General features: G+C 40.5%; 1 protein-coding gene across 15 annotated transcripts in view; it reads left to right on the top strand.

Annotated features, from left to right (window-relative positions):
* LOC112228466 (neural cell adhesion molecule 1) overlaps positions 1-17757 on the top strand; it is a 312377-nt gene that overhangs the window by 188157 nt on the left and 106463 nt on the right. The window lies entirely within an intron of this gene.

Below are 17757 nucleotides of genomic sequence, written 5' to 3'. Positions count from 1 at the left end.
TATACTCACAGACAATATTTTTTACAGTTTTGGAAACTTTAGAGTGTTTTCTATACTAATCTGACAATGATATGCATATTCTAGTTTCTGGGGCTGAGAAATAGGCCGTTTCAAATGGGTACATTTTTTAGCCAAAAACGTACCCATTTAATCCAGAAATCTCATTGAGGTCAGAATACCTCTTTCTCAAGGGTGACCTGGTGCTCAACTGAAGCTGGGTCCAGGACAGGAGGGTCTCATTTAGTCGTGTGTAGAACATTGAGTGGCAGCAAGCAGCTTTTAGTGCAAGTGTGTCCCGTGCAGAGGTCAACAGTCCATGACGGGTGCCCTCACAACCTAAGTCATGTATTGTCAATGGGTTGTGAAAAAAGGCCCAACTTCCTTTTGCAGCCAAACATTCTAAACCCTAATCACTTTTCCATTTCCAAACCGAGTACACAGACCGCTGTCTCCACATTTGAGAGAAAAACTACTTGTCATTAAAGGAGACAATGGTGTAATGAATGATAGTCATTCTCCTCCAAAAACACAGCCCCTAATAAAACTCTCCACACAGTCTCTCTAGCACAGACTCTCTGAAATCAATGTGACATGCTAGCCTCCTAGTCATTGCTATATATACTGTATCTGGATGGGGAGTGAGTGAGCGAGCCAGCAAGGCGATGATTGGGCGAGCAGGCATGCTGTACTCATTCACATCGCCGACCAGAGCCGTCAGCCTAGTTCTGGGTTCCCGTCCTCCTTTTTCAAGGGCAAAGCGCCCGGTAAACAGCTTGTTACACCTCTGCCAGTGGAGCCGACAGGAGTGGCTGCCGCTGCCCTCCTCACTTCCTCCCTCTCTCCTCTGACGTGGTGTGTTGTCTTCCCTACCCACTGCCAGGAGGCTGTCTTATGTCATACATTATTTAACAAGAAGTGTTAGTACGTGGTCATTAGGACAGACAGTAATGGCATACACACGTCACCTCAGTTGTGGATGCAGCACAGTGGGAAATGAGAGATTGTTTGTTTACTGACACTGCTACATTATTCAAGTGGGAGGGGCTAGCTAGAATGATATTGCGTTTTCAGTCCATGTACAGTAGCTACCTCTCTGAAGTTTGTTTTCATATTAAGCTTATTGACTGGCGCTTTCTAGATGTTACTACTCTGTCTCCCTTTAGTTTGACACAGGAACTATGGTAGAGTGGATATCACTGTCATAACTATGCACTGTGCCCCCAAAGTATGTCACTTTGAAACAATCCCACTTTCACCTGAACATGCAGTAGGAACGCTAAAGAAAGTGAGTGTTAGAATGTGCCTCACGCTTGTTATACTTATCTTTGATATTCATATCAACCACCTGCCGTAGCTACACCAGAATGATACATTTGTTTATCTGTTCTACCGATGGCAACCATGTGCCTCTTGTTCCTGTCTATTGTACGCCTAAAATAGAAGTTATCCTAATGTAGTAGCCATAAAAGCTACTGAATCATGACATCTCACATGACCCTGTGTCCTGGAAGCCTGCTTGGCAGTGAGTTAATACATGCACACAGATGAATCAGCACAAATGCCCCATGATCCCCGGCAACAGAACAGGTACCGTGCGCTGCGTTCATATGGAGATGACGCTCACAAACATGTGAATAAAATAGAACCTCTCACAGGTTTTAAATGAGCCCAGAGCAGAGACTCAAAATAATAAGGCTCTTCTATCGTTCCTAATGTTTCCATGCATAGCCTCCTACTGGCTTTTGTGATGCACGTTAACAAACAGAATAAAGAAGTTAGTGTAGTTGCCTGTTGTTATTCATGAACATAAGTGGCATTCATAATGCGCTCAGTTTATTAAAGAGCTTTCAGATGCTGTTGTAGCCCTCCTGTAATGACAACGGAGCGTGTCAAAGTACGGAGCTGTGTGAGGTACTCTGCCGCCTCGGGTGATGACATACCATTGACTCCTAGGTGAACAGGTCATGATAAGTGACAGGGAGCCTTTGTCAATATTTTCCCTTTCCAAGAGTTACTGTCATCTGTCATGATGCTGTCTATGGGGGTATTCAATGGCAGACAGTGGTGCTATCAAAATACTGAAGATCCTTCCATTTTTAACACGTATTGGGAGAATATACATTTGTGTTCGTAGCATGATGTAGAATATGCTATCAGCGATATGCTAATGGTATACTGTATGTTTCTAAAGAAAATATAATGCTAGCAACCACAATTCCATTGTTTTAAACTGAAATTAACTCTATCAGAAAGTGCAACGTCTGTGCGTATTGCACTTTTGACATCCTCTGTCTGTAATAGACTGAAACATTAAGTTCATGATGTTGTACATTATGCCTCTCAGGATATGAAACATGAATGTTTTCTGAATTACTGTTATTACTTTTTCATTAGCCGCAATTAGTTACTGACGGCACAACTAGTAATGTATTCGCTTCGTTGTTTTTATGCCTTTGATATCTGTATTTGAACTTGGGGAATGAAGCTAGATTAGAGAAATTGCCCCAGGTGGGAGGTGATTATTATATTCTATCAATGTCATCAGACTCTGGCCAAAGTATTGAACAGACAGCTTTTACTACTATCAGGACTATGTTCCGCAGTGATCTCTTTGCATTGAGTCATTTGGGCTTCTCATGTTCTATGGAGGGTGTGTTAGATCTTGTGGAGTAGAAAATTGTTGTCAGTCACGGCATATTAAAATCCCCTTGCACATGGTGGAAATCAGATTGGACATGAAAATAAACAAGCTTGTGTCATGAAAAATTCATTCAAATGAGTTTTATGGCTTTACATTTTATAGAACGTATCAGCATTTCTCTCTGATAGCAAGAATATTTGTCGAGTTGGAGATAATGAAAAAATGCTACAATCACAAAAAGCAATCAAAATGTTGGCTCGATATATATATTCATATTCAGTGATTATTCTTGAAATAGCATTCATTCAGTATACAGCCAGTGCCATCAGCTTATTATTGGTCTTAACAGGCCCCCCAAACAGTCTTGAGTCTGATCCAGCGATGGATGCTGTCACACAGTGTGAATATCAAAGAGAAATCCAATTGGAATCAAATGTCTCTCAGTAACAAAAGCCTGTTGATTTGAATACAGCAGGGCAGACAGGCTCTCTCCAAATCACCAGGTGACTTGCGCCACCATTTTAATGCATAACCAGACAAACCTATCTATTCCCTGTCTGTCCTCACTTTTACCCGCTGTGTCATCGAGCTGCACATCCTGTCCCCAAGCTCAGGAGGACGCCCTGCCGTCTCAGACAAAGATGGATGACTCAGTGAGGAGGATAATGTTATCCTGTATGTTTAATCTGGACTTCCAATCTCACCTTTGTCTTCAGATTACCATACCCCAAATATTAAGGAAAGATTATAACTGGGGATGATATATAAAAAGAGTTTGACGATGAGCAATCTTTTTGTTACTTTAATCAAATACTGAAATAACCTTATAGTTGAAAATACATTGTTTTAGCCATCCAGTGTTTCCTCGGAAATGTTTTACACGCCCTAAGAATATCTATAGTACAGTATACTCATCATAGCCTCAAGGTCGGAAGTATTTGTGTATTCTTTTCTAAATGGTAGTTATTTAATGGATTCATGCGATTAGCCGGAGGTTCCACTCACCTGGTGTTCCAGGTCTGAATCAGTCCCTGATTAGAGGAAAGACTGCAAACCAGCAGTGCTGTAGACCTCAAGGCCCAGATTTGAGAGGGGATCTATACACGATACAAGAAAGTTGGCAGCCCACAACTGACCTCATTAAATCCAAAAGTTGTTGCATGGCTGTCACACAAATCTAGTAAGACTTTTTTCTACTCCCACTCCAGTCCCAATGTACAATGTAGATTATATCTGCAAAAGAGGATTGTACAGGTGGGGAGTTAGCCTATTCAATATCTGTGCACTTTCTTATTTAGATGTATTCATTTGAAGAAATAGGGGGGAAAAAGCCCCAAGCACTTTGATAAATCTAGGAATTATCTGCATAATGTGATTTTAGCATAGCAATGAATTACTGATAAATCCATAGAGAGAGCTTACTCATCTCTCTAGACTAGTGTGTTAGCAAGTTCACTTAAAGACAGGGGGCAAGGGAGGAAGCATTTATAGCAATAGAAATGCCAGTAAAACTAAAAATGCGAAAGATTCCTTCAATATGGATGGTCTTACAAAGAATTAAAAAACTCCACAGCCGTTCTGGAAATACGCAAATGACTGTTTAGATTGGTTTAAATAATCAACCTATTCAGCAAATAATCCTAAGTGACCATGTCATTCAAGAGCCAGCAGATATAGCTGATGTTTTTAATCAGCATTTCTCATGCGTTACCTCAAATAATATTGTCATCCACAATTCTATCAATGCTAGGTATACATGGAACCAGGAGATCAACACCCCAAATCAGACAATTAACTTCAGAAAGATCAAACCAACTGATATACTGTCTGTCCTCAATTAAATAAATATCAGCAAAGAAGCTGACCTAGATGGACTGGAACCCAAATGTATATAAGGTGGTCCGCTAATGTTATAATGTATCCTTGAGCAGATCTATTCAACGACTGGTGAAAACCTTTTGTATGGCAATGTACCCGAGTGACCCCTCTTCATAAAGGTGGAAACTCCTTAGACCTAAATAACTATAGACCTATATCTATAATCTGTTCATTAGCAAAAGATCCTTGAGAATTTAATATATTCACAAATGCATCAGTACCTAGATTCATTTAATATCACCCTTTCAATCTGGTTTTAGACCCAACCATTCTACCACGATAGCATTTATGAAACTTAACAAGGATATAAATTCTTCATGTGACCAAGGAAAACTTACTAGTGCCATCTTTATTGATCAACTACATTTGATGTAGTTGATCATTCTATCTTACTAGGAAAACTTCACTAACGGATCACTAAAATGGTTCCATGCATATCTTAGCAATAGGAAAACAATGTGTTTTCATAGAAGGACACAAATCACAACTTCTTGGACTGAGTAGAGGAGTACCTCAAGGCTTGGCATTGGCCCCATTCTTTTCTGTATATTCATAAATGAATTGCCTATAATTTATCAGAATACACGTTCACTTATACGCTGACGATACAGTACTCTATACATCAGGTTTTGCACACTCATTTGGTCACACGCATTTCACATGATAGCGACCTGCGTTCCATGGCTTTTCTACAGACAAAGGAAGTCTCCTGTTGGAACGTTATTGTAGAGTTATGATAACAACATCCTGAAGATTGATTCTATACTTAGTTTGACAAGTTTCTTCGACCTGTAATATAACTTTTTGAAGTTTTTGTCCGACGTTTGGCTGGACCTGCACGAGCGTTTGGATTTGTGTACTAAACGCACTAACAAAAGTAGCTACTTGCACATAAATAATGGACATTATCGAACAAATCGAGCATTTATTGTGGAATTAGGATTCCTGGGAGTGCATTGTGATGAAGATCGTCAAAGGTAAGGGAATATTTATAATGTGATTTCTGATTTCTGTTGACTCCAACATGGCGGATAATGTTTTTTTTTCTGAGCGCCGTCTCAGATTATTGCATGGTTTGCTTTTTCCGTAATAAAAAAAAAAAATCTGACACAGTGGTTGCATTAAGGAGAGGTATATCTATAGTTCTATGTCTAACAATTGTATTTATCGACATTTATAATGAGTATTTCTGCAAAATGATATTGCTCTCTGCAATATCTATGGATGTTTGGGGAACTAGTGAACATAACGCACCAATATATAGATTTTTTTTATATTAATATGAACTTTATCAAACAAAACATACATGTATTGTGTAACATTAATTCCTATGAGTGTCATCTGATGAAGATCATCAAAGGTTAGTGATTAATTTTATCTCTATTTGTGCTTTTTGTGACTCCTCTCTTTGGCTGGAAAAATGGCCAAATTTTTCTGTGAGTTGGTGGTGACCTAACATAGTCGTTTGTGGTGCTTTTGCTGTAAATCCTATTTGAAATCAGACAATGTGGTGGGATTAACAACAAGATGACCTCTATAAGATACATGTATGTTTGAGGAATATTTGAGGAATATTAATTATGATTGTTACTGTTGTTTTGAATTTGTCGCCCTGCACTTTCACTGGCTGTGACGGGATGGGATTGCAGCCCTAAGAAGTTTTTAAGTGTACAACTTGGATACTATACAGATCTAATTTTAAAAAAAACTTTATCCATTAAAAATACCTTAGTAACCCAACTGCAGCTTCCTAGACTATGGCGACATCATTTATCAAAACACAACCAAGACCTTAACCAAGACCACAACCAAGACATTGCGAATTAGATATTTATAACTATCTTTGCATATTCATTATTAGATGCCATTATAAGACACATCATTGCACAATGTATGAATCACTAAATTGGCTTTCACTTCCAAACAGATGTCAACTGCATTGGTACCTATTGATTTTTAAATATATCAACTTAAATGTCCCTGTATATATTAAGGATCACCTAACTTTACAATACTCACATTAATCCTTTCAACAACAGCAGCAATTACAAACTCCAAGAGTACATCATGGGGTTGGAGTAAGATCTTTCAGATACAAAGGCCCAACTGGCTGGAATCATTTACCTATAGAAATCAGGGCAATGAAATCAGACAGTGAATTTAAGAAAGCACTTTTTAAAATGTTAAGATCAAAATGTTTGAGTTTTTAACACATATAAATATCAACATGTGAAGATCTTTGGAAATATACTGTATATGTATATGTTGTTGGAGCCAAAGCACAGAGAGAGAATCTGGCCGCACATTTTAATTCGCGGGCAATGAAGATAAAACAACAGGTAAAAAGCAGAGGTGTTATTTTAGATTCTGAACACACATTAGGAATGTGACCAAAATAGATTTTTACCACCTGAGGAACATTGCCAAACTGTGGCCATTTCTCTCTCAGGCTGATACAGAGAGACTCATTCATGCTTTTATTACAAGCAGGCTTGACTACTATAATGCTCTCCTATCTGGTATACCCAAGAAAGCCATTGGTCAACTGCAAAACATACAGAATGCTGCAGCATGGGTGCTGACCAAGACCAGACAGAGAGCACACATTAAATACACCGGTTTTAAGGTGTCTGCCTGCACTGGCTGCCTGTGAGTTTTAGAATTCATTTTAAGATGATGCTATATGCTATTGGTTTTTAAATCAATACACTATTGTGCTCCCTAAAACATGTCAGACATACTTTTAAGTTATGTACCCAGTAGGTCCCTCAGGTCCTCTGGCACTGGCCTTTTAACTATCCCAAAGCCTAGGACCAAGAGGCATGGAGAGGCAGCCTTTAGATATTATGCCCCCAGCCTCTGGAATAGCCTGCCAGAGAACCTGAGAGGGGCCGAAACTGTGGACATATTTAAAAGAGATCTTAAAACACAGCTTTTTAGCTTTGCTTTTCCTTAGGATGCTCTTTAGTTGTTCAGTTTTTGTCATTCTTTTTTGTTTTTAGTAGTTGTAGCAGTAGATTTTAGTAGTTGTAGGCTTATTAGTTGTTGCTCATTAAAATACTTTAATGAGCAAGCCTTCCTTCATGAACTGGACTCTGTAAAATGGTATAGAATCAGCTTGATCCCCTCTGTCGAAGACACTTGGACCTTCTTTTTAGATATTTTCAGTTGTATTGTTAACAAACACGCCCCGATAAATAAAATGAGAATTAGAAACAGGTTCAGCCCCCGGTTCGACCGTGATCTTGCAGAGTTACTCCACCTCAAGAATTGCATTTGGCGAAAGGCTTGTCACACGCATACTCAGGCTGACTGGCTCTCGTTCAGGCAAATGAGAAATAAGTGCACTCAGGCCATCCAGAAGGCATAGTTAGTTACTTTAAGGAGCAGTTCTCTCTATGTGGGTGTAACCCCAAGAAGTTCTGGAAAAGGGTTAAAGACCTGGAGAATAAACCCTCCTCCTCACAGCTGCCCATGTCCCTTAAAGTTGATGATGTGGTTGTTACTGACAAGAAGCATATGGTTGAGCTCTTCAATCACCACTTCATTAACTCAGGATTCCTATTTAACTCAGCCATGCCTCCTTTCCCGTCCAACATTTCCTTATCTCCCACCCCTTCTAATGCAACTATCTCCCTCTTTTTCCCCTGCCCCGCAAACAAAGTTTCTCCCTTGCAGCAAGTCACTGAGTCCGAGGTGCTAGAGGAGCTCCTGAAACTTGACCCCCAAATAACAATCTGGGTCAGATGGTTTTGACCCTTCTTTAAAGTTGCTGCCCCTATCATCGCCAAGCCTATCTCCGACCTTTTTAACCCGTCTCTCCTTTCTGGGGAGGTTCCCATTGCTTGGAAGGCAGCCACGGTTCATCCTTTATTTAAAGAGGGAGATCAAGCTGATCCTAACTTTTATAGGCCTATATCTATTTTTGCCCTGTTTATCAAAAGTGTTGGAAAAACTTGTCAATAATTAACTGACTGGTTTTCTTGATGTCTATAGTATTCTCTCTGGTATGCAGTTTGGTTTACGCTCAGCTTATGGATGTGTCACTGCAACCTTAAAGGTCCTCAATGATGTCACCATTGCACATGATTCTAAGCAATGTTGTCCTGCTATTTTTATGGACTTGGCCAAAGCTTTTTATTTTTTTTATTTCACCTTTATTTAACCAGGTAGGCTAGTTGAGAACAAGTTCTCATTTGCAACTGTGACCTGGCTTTGATATGGAAGACCATTCCATTCTTGTGGGCCGGCTAAGGAGTATTAGTGTCTCTGAGAGGTCTTTGGTCTGGTTTGCTAACTACCTCTCTCAAAGAGTGCAGTGTATAAAGTCAGAAACTCTGCTGTCTCAGCCACTGCCTGTCACCAAGTGAGTACACCAAGGCTCAATCCTAGGCCCCACACTCTTCTCAATTTACATCAACAACATAGGTCAGGCAGTAGGAAGCTCTCTCATCCATTTATACGCAGATGATACAGTCTTATACTCAGCTGGCACCTCCCTGGATTTTGTGTCAAATGCTCTACAACAAAGCTTTCTTAGTGTCCAACGAACTTTCTCTAACCCTTAACCTTGTTCTGAACACCTCCAAAGCAAAGATCATGTGGTTTGGTAAGAATAATGCCCCTCTCCCCACAGGTGTGATTACTACCTCTGAGGGTTTAGAGCTTGAGGTAGTCATCTCATACAAGTACTTGGGAGTACTTGTCCGTCTCTCTTCTCTCACACATCCCTGGGTCGCTCGTCTTTTCAGTTCGATGCAGCTAGCGACTGGAACGAGCTGTAACACACACTCAAACTGTACAGTTTTAACTCAATCCCTTCATTCAAAGGCTCAATCATGGACACTTTTACTGACAGTTGTGGCTGCTTTGCGTGATGTATTGTTGTCTCTACCTTCTTGCCCTTTGTGCTGTTGTCTGTGCCCAATAATGTTTGTACAATGTTTTGTGCTGCTACCATGTTTTTTTGCTACAATGTCGTTGTCGTCATGTTTTGTTGCTACCATGCTGTGTTGTCATGTGTTGCTGCCTTGCTATGTTGTTGTCTTATGTCTCTCTTTATTTAGTTTTGTGTTGTCTCTCTTGTCGTGATGTGTGTTTTGTCCTATATTTATATGTTATTTATATATATACACACTACTGGTTATTCAAGGGTTTTTCTTTATATGTACTATTTTCTACATTGTAGAATAATAATGAAGACATCAACTATTAAATAACACATATGGAATCTAGTAACCAAAAAAGTGTTAAACAAATCAAAATATATTTTATATTTCAGATTCTTCAAATTGCCACCCTTTGCCTGATGACAGTTTTGCACACTATTGGCATTCTGTCAACCAGCTTCATGAAGTAGTCACCTGGAATGCATTTCAATTAACATTTGTGCCTTCTTAAAAGTTAATTTGTGGAATTTCTTTCCTTCTTAATGAATTTGAGCCAATCAGGTGTGTGTGTGTGGGGGGGGGGGGTGAAACTGAAACCGATGAAACTGTCTCTGATGAGGACCGCCACTGGAAAGGAAGTTAGAGTTACCAGAGTTACCTCTGCTACAGAGGATACGTTCATTAGAGTTACCAGTCTCAGAAATTGCAGCCCAAATAAATGCTTCACAGAGTTCAAGTAACAGACACATCTCAACATCAACTTTTCTGAGGAGACTGTGTGAATCAGGCCTTCATGGTCGAATTGCTGCAAGGAAACCACTACTAAAGGACACCAATAATAAGAAGAGACTTGCTTGGGCCAAGAAACACGAGCAATGGACATTCGACCGGTGTAAATTTGTCCTTTGGTCTGGAGTCCAAATTGGAGATTTTTGGTTCTAACCGCCATGTCTTTGTGAGACGCTGTGTTGGTGAACAGATGATTGCCGCATGTGTATTCCCCAACGTAAAGCTTGGAGGAGGTGGTGTGGGGGTGCTTTGCTCGTGACACTGTCAGTGATTTATTTTGAATTCAAGGCACACTTAACCAGCATGTCTACCACAGCATTCTGCAGTGATACGTCATCCCATCTGGTTTGCGCTTAGTGGGACTTTAATTTGTTTTTCAACAGGAGAATGACCCAACACACCTCCAGGCTGTGTAAGGGCTATTTACCAAGAAGGAGAGTGATGGAGTGCTGCATCAGATGACCTGGCCTCCACATCACCCAACCTCAACCAAATTGAGATGGTTTGGGATGAGTCGGACCGCAGAGTGAAGGAAAAGCAGCCAACAAGTGCTCAGCATGCGTTGGAACTCCTTTAAGACTGTTGAAAAGCATTCCAGGTGAAGCTGGTTGAGAGAATGCCAAGAGTGTGCAAAGCTGTCGTCAACGCCAAGTGTGGCTACTTTGAAGAATCGCAAATATAAAATATATTTTGGGTTTTGATTTGTTTAACAGTTTTTTGGTTACGACATTATTCCATATCTGCTATTTCATAGTTTTCATGTCTAGAAATAGTCCAAATAAATAAAAACCCTTGAATGAGTAGGTGTTCTAAAACCTTTGACCGGTAGTGTATATTGTTTAATTGTTATCATTATTAGACAGTAGTTGCCATATTATTATTCATAAGTATTGTTTGTTTTAATTTTTTTCATTTGGACATGTATATGTTTATCCTAATTGGGAAACCAAAATAAGCTTGGAAGGTCTCATTCATAAATCAATTTGAGGAGGAGTAACACAAATTGCTGTTCGTAATGTTATTAGTATTGGGCCTCCTAAATGCTAAGCTGGCACGTTCTGCCTTAGGACCCCCCTCGATGAAAGTCATGCAGTCAACTGTCGAAGCCTGCGGTTTTTCAACTTCTCAAAATAGCTACCATTGGCAACTTGTCATTTGGTTTTAGTGTAACCAGAAACAATGTGGTTATTTCCAAACACTTTAATGTTAATGTATTTTTTTCTAATTTGCCATTCCTCCTCAGGGATCATAGTCTGGACAAAGCCCCCTTTCTCCTCTTGATTTTTTTCTTAACCAGTTCCAGGACGTCTGCGGGGGGTACTTCAGTACCGAATAGCTGGAATGTGCTTCTCAGTAGTGTTTTTTTTTTGTCAGCCTTAGTGGGCCCCTTCAGAAAACATGGCACACGCCTAGCACCGTCTCTCTCAGCACACCATTACGGCATTACACCATCACACCGGGCTCTGGGTCGATTTTATGACATGGACAGCTGCCAAACACCGGCTCCACACATCCACGGGCACTGATTGATGACATGGGGGCCTGGCCGGCGGAAGCAATAATTTTTAGGAACGCTCCTACAAATCACAGTGGGGAGAATAGTGGAGGAGGTGCGATTCGCTAGGAGACTGGCCAATCGAAGAAGCACAGCCACAAATCTTTCACCAAAAAGAAAATAAGAAGTCTAGATAGTCGTTTTTTTGGCATCTCTTAATTTATCGTTGCCCTTCCCCTCAGAATAGCGCAGAGCTCCCTAGGTACTGAAAGTCTAGGAAACCCCATGAATTACCCTGGCATGAATTCATTTGGGTTGTAAATGTGACTCTTTAAGTCTGGGTTGTCTTGATTTTTGTTGTATTTGTGTTCCAGAATTCTTTATTTCCAGCTTGTTACTGACTGAATGCATATCAAAGCATTGGCATTTGTACAGCTGCTGTCTTACAGTAGTTAGCTTAATTTTACTGCCTTTTCTATGGGTATTCAAAGTTTTCTTTTGCATCTAGGCAAAAGGGACATAGATGTAAGGATTAAGATGGTCTCTCACAGCTGAGGTATAACCAAGTTGCAGTTTGTGAGTGATATCAACAGTGTCTCTGCAGCTGAAGAACATCTCTTCTCTAAGGGGATTGGTATCATAGACCAGCACAGCGATAGGCCTCCAGTAGCACTCAATAAGTTCCTATTTTCACACACTTCTAGACCAGCCCTCTGAAAGTTACATTGTCTGTGTAAGAAATCCTAACTCATCAACAGCCAAGTGTTCCTTGGGACTATAGCATCTCTGTTTGGTATTAACATACAGAGAGAGACCTCATGCTATAAGTTCATGGTCCGAGTGTGAGGATTGAGAATGGGGAATTAGTATCCAATTCTTGATGAGACAAAAAGCTTTCTGCCATTTCAATCAACCAGGATGGATTCCCATCAGTTTTGCTATGAGCCATTCCACACGCGGTGGTTATGGTGTCTCCATAACATTCGTCACCTTCATTATTCTCCCAGTGCTATGTCCATGGAGAGATTCATAGGAACAGTGGTGATGCATCATTCAGGGCAAGTGGGGCAGAGCCTGTTTTGAGCACTGCCTGTTGCCTGTTTTGTATGTTATTTTGGCATTAATATGTGTCACGTATCAGATTGCAAACAATGTAAAAAAATATATTTAATTGAGTTAAGAAAGCCACATACAAACATGGTCTCTTTTTTTGCTTTCTTGTCTAAGGCAGCTCCAAAATGCAGCGTAGCTCAGTGCTCTCTTTGGTGGTGGGGCAGCCTTGGGAAATTACAGAGCATTGGGGTTGGTAATGTTCTCTAGTTGCACCGTGATTGTTTCACTTATGGGGACACTACGTCACCTCAAAATCTATAGGCAGAGCTCGAAAAGTCAAGCCCCTTGGGTGCTGCCATAGACTTACATTACAAGTGCCCATCCAAGAAGACCAAGGTCATTGGCCACAAATAAAATTAGGTCAAATCACGTTCTATCTACCGTAGCTTTGATTGGACTGATCATGTCAACGTCATACTTTCAAAATCTTAGCTAGCAAGCTAGACAAGCAGTCATCGTCATGCATCAAGTCGGCAATCTACTGGTAAATCCTTTTCAATACTTGTCATATGAAATTATAAATGAAACGTATCGGTGCTCATTGGACATAAACATTACACACCAAGTTGAAACTCGCAAATTCAACAATGAGTGCTAAGGCACCACTGCAGCCCCGGGTATAATCCCAGGCTGTATCACAGCCGGCTGTAACCGGGAGACCCATGAGATGGCACACAATTGGCCCAGCATCGTCCAGTTTAGGGGACGGTTTTGCCAGCTGAGATGTCCTTGTCTCATCGTGCTCTCGCCACCTTCCTGTTCAAGTGGGCACAGCATAACACGATGATTCCAAAAATGTCTTGTATGCTGCTGCATAAATGATGTAATATGCCAGGGAGATATTTATACTGTAGCCAAGAAAGTAATACTAAGTGTATGTTGTGTAGTAAGCTGTTAGTAGCCCATGTGCCTCATCCTAATAATTTGGTATATTTACCCCTTACTTTCGCCTACTGTTCTGACCAGATGGTGCACATGTAGGCTAAAGCCTGTTTTAGAGAAATGTAATCATTGAATATTGTAAGAGCTTTCATTGTCTGCTTATATGCCTCCTTTATTTATCCTACGGTTCTGACTTGGTATACAGGGAGAATACTTTAAGAATGGCACATGTTCTGAATGCTGTCGCTGTTCATTTCAAAAGTCATTGTACAAATAATTATATTGACTACATTTGTCCTAGCTCACTCATTAATGTCTTAATGTCTTATGCCATAGTTTGTACATTCAATTGTCAGTAGAAACCACATTTGTTTAAGCAAGTCAGCCATATCAGCTATGTTTTTTTTTAAATACAGTAAATGAGGCCGAATTAACTGTTTCACTGCCATACAAGGCTCCGCTGATAGCCAGGTAGTGGGATAAGGTAGTGTAGTGGGATAAGGATTCACTCCATGGTGCTGAAAGTAAAGCGCTGCTGTTGGGACAGCTTTATGTAGGCCCTAACAGTTTGTGGGCACCATTTGTCTCCGTTATAGTGCAATTCATGTATTTTTTTGTGTTGTGTTGGTTTTGCTGGCATGCATTAACAAATTATAATAATTGTTTACCCCACCAAGATGTACATGCTAAAATCGCCACTGCATAGAAATTCACTCAAACTCTTAACCTCTCTGGGATGTGGGACGCTAGTGTCCCACCTGGCCAAAAGCCAGTGAAAATGCAGAGCGCCAAATTCAAATAAATTACTATAAAAATCTAACTTTCATTAAATCACACATGTAAGATACCAAATTAAAGCTACACTTGTTGTGAATCCAGCCAACATGTCAGATTTCAAAAAGGCTTTTCGGCGAAAGCAAACAACGCTATTATCTGAGGGTAGCACCTCCGTAAACAAAGAGAGAAAACATATTTCAACACTGCAGGCGCAACACAAAACGCAGAAATAAAAATAGAAATCATGCCTTACCTTTGGCAAGCTTCTTTTGTTGGCACTCCAATATGTCCCATAAACATCACAAATGGTCCTTTTGTTCTATTCATTCCGTCGATATATCCCCAAAATGTCCATTTATTTTTGAAAATACACTGGTTCCAACTTGCTCAACGTGACTACAAAATATCTCAAAAGTTACCTGTAAACTTTGCCAAAACATTTCAAACTACTTTTGTAATACAACTTTAGGTATTTTTTAAAAGTAAATAATCGATAAAATTGAAGATGGGATGATCTGTGTTCAATACAGGAAGGAAAACACAGTGACTTTCTGGTCACGCGCCTCTATCTAACAGTACACTTGAAGTGACCCTCGTTTTGAACAAGGCTACTTCTTCATCCCACAAAGGAAAAACCTCAACCAATTTTTAAAGACTGGTGACATCATAGGAACTGCAAAAAGGTCCCTTAGAAATCTGGATTCCCAATGAAAATCCATTGAAAAGAGAGTGTCAAAAAAAAATCTGAATGGTTTGTCCTCTGGGTTTCGCCTGCTACATAAGTTCTGTTATACTCACAGACATGTTTTCTATCCAAATCTACTAATAATATGCATATCTTATCTTCTGGGGATGAGTAGCAGGAAGTTGAATTTCGGCATGCATTTCATCTGGACATGAAAATACTACCCCCTGTTTATTTTCCTTTATTTAACTAGGCAAGTCAGTTAAGAACAAATTCTTATTTTCAATGACAGCCTAGAAACAGTGGGTTAACTGCCTGTTCAGGGGCAGAACGACAGATTTTTACCTTGTCAGCTTGGGGATTTGAACTTGCAACCTTTCTGCTGCTAGTCCAACGCTCTAACCACTAGGCTACCCTGCCACCCATGTCACCAAGAAGTTAACTCAAATCTGTGTGTAAGTGATATTAAAACCTCTTGACAAGGTGTCTTGGGTATTGTTTGAGGAATGAAGTACGAAATAGCTTAAGTAGTGCCCGCAGGATGAAGACAGTGTTGAAGAGATTTAGTTGGATTTAGAGTTACCTCAGACAGTGTTTGCTACATATCCTCACTGAAGGATCTGTTTGAGTCTGTGCAGTGAGCATAGGTATTATTGCAGATCCACATACTATTGCAGACCCGTATCCTGGACATTCCTCTGCCGAGCAGAACAGGTAGCTAGTGCTAATAGGGAATCAAAGTGTGGGCATCCTCCAGGGATAGCAGTACACATTTGGCACCATCTACAGTATAAAAGCTCCCTAGAGTAGCTCCTCCCATTTTTCAAATGTCAAACATGCAAAACCAAAGCTGTTTTCTTTGGCTAATTAACACATCAGAGACTTGAGGAGATGATCCCTGGAACTGGTTTCATACTTCTCGTTGGAGAGTATATAGGCGCTATACTCTATCTTTGAGAGACCTCCATCAATACTCACTTTGACATACCCCTCAAGCACAGTGCCTGCTGCACTGTATGGCCTGTTGCTAGGCAACAAAGAAAAGAGAAAGCGCTCCTCGACCTTACATTTCAACCTTAAAGAGGAGGCCATCCGGCACATGGATCTATCGGGCTGATAATAGAGAGATATTCTCCTGAGGAGGGCTTTTCTGCCTGGGAGAGAGAAGATGGATAGATAAAGACCCTTCTTAAGGTTTATTCCCCCTCCCCCTTCCCCTCCATGAACTGTGTGATTATGCCCCCATTGATAGAATGCCCAGACGGAAGAGTCAATTCACTGCACCGCCCAGGTTTTGTATTGGAATTACAGGCTACCACATTGGTATTAATGGTTTGGATAGAATCGACTTTCCCTTTGGACTTTACAGAAAGACATTATCCCTTGGCACCCAGAGTGTCAGTAGAACTGTGCAGAAGGTTGCCTGCAGACCTCCTCCAGATCGATCACGTACCGTTGTCACGCACAGTGATTATATGTGTTCTCTATTTTTGCCCAGACCTTTCTAAAGCCTCCACTCGAAAACAATTGTTTGAAAAAAGTATTTGTGTTTTCAAAGTTTCTAACAGAAGAGTTGCCTCTGTATCTAGGGATGCTTTGGTTCATTTGTGAAAGTAAGAGGTTTTCTTCAAAGAACTAGCCGTGCTTTGGTGCTACTTCCAGGTTCAAGCTGTGCTGGGCTGCAATAGATACCCCCTTGAAGGGCTTGTGATGACAAATTGTCAAATGGGCTTCTTTAATACAGGCCCTGGGCTCGCAGCATAACTTCCTCAATTGCAGCGAGTTTACCTAAGCTACTCGCTGCCTAGACAGCTGCTCAGGTCATTTAACCACTGTCAACATTCGGATGAGATTGCTGGCCCATGAAGGATAACACAACCACGTCTCCCCCAGCCTCGTATCATGCTTGGAAACATTTTAACCGAGAGGTACAGTACCCTTGCATACGAATCGGTAAACATACAGGCCAAAGTGGTGCTACCGGATCACACTTTTGTATTAGCTTAATTTGTCTCACTCATGTTCTATTCCCACGAGAACACAAAGGCTACGGCACAAAGTTTGGAGGATACGTAATGGGTTATCAATGCTCCCCTGAAACACACAGAGAGCCAACTCAAGTTAGCCAGATGCACTTAGATTCAGTTGATTCTCATAACATACCTTTTGTCTCAAATCAAATCAGATTGTATTTGTCACATGCCCCGAATACAACAGGTGTAGACCTTACAGTGAAATGCTTACTTATAAGCCCTTAACCAACAATGCAGTTTTAAGAAAAATACTTTAAAAAATAAGAAATAAAAGTAACAAATAATTAAAGAGCAGCAGTAAAATAACAATAGCGAGGCTATATACAGGGGGTACCGGTAGAGAGTCAATGTGCGGGGGCACCGGTTAATCGAGGTAATTGAGGTAATATGTACATGTAGAGTTATTAAAGTGACTATGTATAGATAATAAAGTAAGTAGCAGCAGCGTAAAAGGGGGGCGCAATGCAAATAGTCTGGGTAGCCATTTGATTAGATGTTCAGGAGTAGAAGCTGTTTAGAAGCCTCTTGGACCTAGACTTATCGCTCCAGTGCGGCTTGCCATGCGGTAGCAGAGA

The sequence above is a fragment of the Oncorhynchus tshawytscha genome, linkage group LG30 (genome assembly GCF_018296145.1).
Source record: "Oncorhynchus tshawytscha isolate Ot180627B linkage group LG30, Otsh_v2.0, whole genome shotgun sequence".
NCBI classification, from domain to species: Eukaryota; Metazoa; Chordata; class Actinopteri; order Salmoniformes; family Salmonidae; genus Oncorhynchus; species Oncorhynchus tshawytscha.
The sequence above is the reverse complement of the archived record's forward strand: the minus strand, read 5'-3'. Positions and strand labels throughout refer to the sequence as shown.